Here is a 5909-nt window from a genome sequence, read left to right on the forward strand (position 1 = left end):
TACGTTGCCGCCGGTAGTTGTTGTGCTCAAATCCTATGGGTTAAGCAACAATTATTGGATTTTAATCTCAAACTCGAACGTATTCCCATTTTCTATGACAATACAAGTGCCATTAATCTTACCAAAAATCCTGTGTTGCATTCTCGCACCAAACATATCGAAATTCGACACCACTTTCTTCGGGATCATGTAGAGAAAGGTGATGTTGTACTTGAACATGTTAACACTAAAAATCAACTAGCGGACATTTTCACAAAGCCGCTAGCTACTGAGCCTTTCTTTCATATTCGCCGAGAACTTGGTATTCTCGACATTTCGGAACGGGCGTCATAAATTGCTTGCTTTATATTATTTCATTTAAAACTATAATCTTGTACTTCTAACAAGTTAATGTTGTTGCAAGCACATGTATATTGTTCATCAAGTTATTCCGGCATCGAGGTGATATTGTTCCTTTACCTTTCTCTCTCTCCCAACTTTCATGGTTAAATAGTTGTATTACATGATAATATTGTGTATATATGTCGTGTTTCTTATACCATATCTGTTTGGATGTTTAATGTTGTGTGGCATTCTATTTATGCATCAAACATGTGAGCATATGTGCATAACAGTGAAAATCTGCAAAATTTGCCTGTATGAGTCGACCATAACAGGGCAATGGTCGACGCACACCTTAAAAATTTTCTTTTTTCAAAAAATTCAAACAGTATGCGTCGACGCATGCAGAGGGTATGGTCGACGCATCGCACGAAAAATCAGTTTTTCTGCATAAAATGTTCAAACTTCCCATGCATTTGCATTTCAAATTCTCATTAAGTGTGCATTTAACCCACTACATTGTGAGTTGCATCTACCTAGTGCCTATTGTCTCTTGGACTCTCCTCTTCCCAAAACCCTAAATCTTCATCTATAAAAAGGGCAAACCTCCTTCTTGCAAATCATTCTCAAAATCTTACACCAAGCTTCACTCTCTACCTTTACAAAAAGCTTCAGAATCATTACCAATGGCTTCCTCATCCCGCAAACCTACCGGTAAGAGATCAAGGGGATCATCCTCTGCCTCCCTACCCATTACCGCTGTCTCATTAGTTCCACCGGCTCTTGTCGACACCTTCAACAACAACATTGGTCAAAGAGGAGTCGTGAGGCAACATGCCTTCTACAAACTCACAGCAGAACGCATGCATCTCGTAGACATCATGTCTCTGCTACAGTATCACGGTATTGTTAAATTCCTGGAATGCAATGCCAAATTTAGTGAAGACCTAGTCCGTGTGTTCTACACTTGCCTTCATGACAAATTTCGTGGTCAAAAGTTTCACTCTAGGATCGACACAAGAAAGGTATCGTTCAAGTCTGATGTTTGGAATAAATACTTTGATCTGACATTGGCTGCTGATGAAAATCCTCTTGCTGAGGTAACTGATTCTCACACAATAGAAGGATATGAGTTTAAGAGCGCTTTGAACGCTATGCTGAAACGACCCTACCCAGACCACATTGTGAACAGTGATGCGTTCCCACAAACTGTCACTGCCGGTAAGCTGAAAACAGGTGAGCGCATTCTTCAGTGGATTATGGCGCGCATCCTGCGACCTAAGAAGGGTGGCCTTTCCCGAGTTGAACAGGTTGAGGTTCATCTCATATATATCCTGAAAAATCAGCGCAAAATAAACTGGCCCTATTACATTGCTAGTAGGATGTTCAGTTTACGAGACTCCGGACGAGGCACTGCTCTTGCCTATGGATCTCTTATTCAAGAGGTTCTTACTGCAGCCGACGTTGATTATCCGTCCTTTCCTTATACCTCCATTTCCTCAGATAAAGAATTCAGCCCAAAAACTCTCTCTATGATGGGATACTTTTGGTCTGATGAGCGGAAAGCATACAGATTTGTTCGCAGGGGGTATATTCCTACGACTGTTGAAGAATATGATGAAAGTGATGAAAGTGAAGAAGAAGACCAAGAGGAAAACGAAGAAGAAGGAGCAGGACAAGCATTTGAGCAGCATGATAGTCCTCCACAAGCAGACACACACGACTACACAAACACCGCTTGGGTTCAGAATACCTGTTCGACTGAAGAAGATGCCCCCAACCATGGTGGCTGGGCTGAATGGCAACATATGGGCTGGTCAACACAACGCCAATTCTATCAGCCGTATCAATATGGTGCTGAAGAATCTCCACCGTCTCCTCTGCAGCAAGAAAATTATTCTGAACTTTTAGATATGGTGCGAGATATGCAGCTGGCTCAATAATCATTCATACAAACTCAGGATGAGCGCTATGCTAATATAAGCAGCCAACTTCAAGCACAAAATGAGAGGCTCGATAGCCTCTCAACCAGCATGAATGAACGGTATGCAGCATTCACCGAAACATTTGCACGACAGGAGCGGTCCGTCGATGTGGGCCTCAAGTATCTAAGTACTGTTGCTGACCAAATAACGGATGTTTGTTTCGGTCGAGGACGAGGCTATTAGGGCATAAAACTGCATGTGCATCTTCACTTTTGTTGTTTGACTGAACTTATTATCTGTTATGCTTGTTTGTTAATCTAGTTTAATGTTATCTTTTTTTCAATTTGTTCAGTAATAATATTTGGTGCGGTATTGTTATATGATTTGCTATCTCCTGTTGAATATCATGTTATGTTGAATTATAGTTCTATTTCTCTTTTTGATGTTGTCAAAGGGGGAGAAGAGCATGTACCAAAGCCAAGAAAGAGCATGTACCAAAGTCAAGCCAAGATATTCACAACAATTAACAGTTTGTTGTTTTGCAGCCAGTCTTAGATTACAAAAGAAAGGGGCAGTGCGTGTAAATTTTGCATGTTGTTTTTCTTTGGTTTCACACAGGTTGTCATCATCAAAAAGGGGGAGTATGTAAGGGCAAATTGTCATACAACATACGATCATAGGTTTCGATGATGACAAATTACCACCATGGATGAATCGGCATTGTCGAATCCACCTCTACAAAACAAATGCAACATATCACCTATCATATCCTTTTCTATGTTCATCTAAACTGTTATATTTCATACAACATATGTGGATAAAATGTGGTCATGACAAAATGCATGAAAACCACAAAAATCTGAATTTTTGCAGATTTGCAGGGTTTGAGTCGACCGCAGGGTCGACGCATAACATAGTGCAGTTTGTCATGGGTCAGCGCACGGAGGCTTGAGTCGACCACAGGGTCGGCGCATGTAGTTTTCAATTTCCCACGGGTCAGCGCACGCCGACCTATGGTCGACGCATACTGATGTGTTTTTCAGTTTGTCCAAAACTTCAGGCTATGCGTCGACGCATAGACCTGCTATGGTCGACCGTTCGCGCGCAAATACTGTTTTTAAGCAATTCCCACCTTGTTTGAAAAGCTGTTAAGTGGGTTGGTTGGTTTGTTACTATAAATAGAAGTTCAGCTACTTGTATCAAAGTAACATTTGACAAATTGATTCAAGTGTACAAAGAACAAGAAAAAGTGAAATAGGTGTCCAAGATTCTTCATCTTCATCTTCAACATCTCACAACACATCAATTACACACAACCATTTTTGAAGTGCTTTGTGATTGGTTAAAGGTGATAACGTTCGAAGCCGAGATTGGGGAATCCGGTCCGAGTTGAAGCTTGCGACAGGTTTTTTCTTGAATAAAACCTTTAGGGTTTTGTCCTCCAAGATTGGTTTGATTTTGGGGGGTTTTTGGACGATTTCTTCATCAATTTTCAGCTGAGCGAAGGTGATTGAGAAGAGGAAGTCTTCATCAATCTAGTAGCGGATTCAGTGATATTGAAGGGAAGATTTCGGGTTCGATTTGTTGTAGTTGAGATCAGCCGGGCCGAGGGTTTGAAGAACTGAGAGTTATTCAACAAAGGGGCTGGAATCGGAAGTCTATCAATAACAATCGAAGGACTTGATTCACCTTGAATCAAGGAACAAGGAGTGGAAGCAACATTCAACGTCTTGAGAATTCTGTTGTATATTTGCTTGTCAATCCTTGTATAAATTGTTATACTCAACAGGTGATATCTATTAAAGCAATCTCAATTCTAGTTTTAGAATTGAGGGCAGACGTACCCCGAAGCGAGGACGACGGGGGAACTGCCTCATCAAACCTTTGTCTTCTCTATTTTTCAGCATATTTGTTTTGGCTTAAAAATAAGTGATTTTTGTATAAACACTTTTATCAAACCTTGATATTAATTGAGTAAGAAGTTAAAACTCTGTTTTTGAATCCAAAGTACAATAAGATATTGTACTAGACTAATTGGAATCACTTACTCAACATAAATATCACTTGGAGTGTTTTTACACACCAAGTGTTTGATTATTTGCCTAAACCAAAATTATCTTAGTTGTGTATCTAGTTTGGTTTGCTCTTTGAATCATTGGAACTAGGAATCCTAGCAAGTGAAATAAATCATTGATAGTGTGACTAGTGTAGTGATTCTTATTCTACATTATCACTAATCCATAGGCTAGACGCATATCCGGTTTTCCAATAACCGTTCGTTTTAGACTATATTTTCCTCGGCCGCTTCCGCACTTAAAACAAATTTTCAAAACCAATTTTTAATTGGTAGCGCCGACTCAAATTTTTAATTGGGATCTATTCAACCCCCCCCCCCCCCCTTCTAGATCCGTGCCATAGTCTAACAAGTGTTTTCATTTGCAATCATCTGAAACATTATTGATACCATTAGGCAGAGTGAGGCCAAGGGAATCAAATCCCTAAGCTCTTGGGATTTGATTCCAAATCATGAGAATTTAATTTGGATTTTTAGGCCTAGGGTTCATGTTTGAATTGGATTCGACTCACGATTTTAAGGAAGAGGTGGAAAGTTTTGGTTGGATATTCGGAATTAGGAGAAGGAGAGGATTCGATTGGTTTGTCCTTCATTTTGGTGGCCACCACCACCGGAAGCGATTTCCGGCACGATGGCCCACAATGGAGGGTGACCGAAGTTTGTTAGGTTGAGCTTCTGAAGATGGCGCGTCAATTTCCATTTTAAACTTTCCACTATCATTTCCCCACGTGTGCTGATTAATTTCAGCATGTATTGAACTCCATAGCTCCTTGCCAAGTTTTGTGGGCTCAGTACCTTGGGCCTTGTATTGAATTGTGTTTCAATACCCTGAATCTAGGCCACACCCCCTGCTGGTTCAGGATATTTTTCTTTGGGCCTAAGGCTCAAAGCCCAAGCAGATTTACTTGTTGCACACTATCTTGGCCTTGTACCCCTGATCATAGTTCTATTTTTGTTCATTTCTAATGGATTCTTGAGATGTGTTTAATTTCCGATTTTTATGAGTAGATTTAATTAGGATTTAATTAGAATTTAATTGAATTTAGTTAGAGTTTAATTGAATTTAGTTAGAGTAATTGGATATAGTTAAAGTTTAATTGAATTTGTAATTAGAATTGGCCTTGGAATTTAATCATTATCCTTATAAAATGACAATTTTATCCTTTTGGGGTTTATTTTGATGCTTTAGTCATACAAATGCATGATCCCTTAGGAATAGGCTTTGAAGTCAATTTTAACCCTTAGATTAGGATTAACCATAGATTTCAAAATTAATTCAAACCTTTGATACAAGTAGATCAAAAGCAATTTTGATCAACTAAATCCTTTGATCTTTTATAATCCCACAGTCTAATTTGAGTTATCAAAAGACCCTTGATCACTTGATAAGACTTCTTCTGTAAGCTGTGGAGCTCGAAGTCTCAAGTCAGATTCTCAATAAAGGCATCCTCAGTCATATCAAGCAGCGAATCTTACAAGGCACATCAAATGTGGTTCTTCAAGAGCGTGTTAATCAAAGTTAGAATTGGGTGGCATGAGCCTTAATTAATAGATAATAAATGGAGTGAAGAATTCCATTAACTCATTCT

This window comes from Lathyrus oleraceus, chromosome 1 (assembly GCF_024323335.1).
Source record: "Lathyrus oleraceus cultivar Zhongwan6 chromosome 1, CAAS_Psat_ZW6_1.0, whole genome shotgun sequence".
NCBI lineage: Eukaryota > Viridiplantae > Streptophyta > Magnoliopsida > Fabales > Fabaceae > Lathyrus > Lathyrus oleraceus.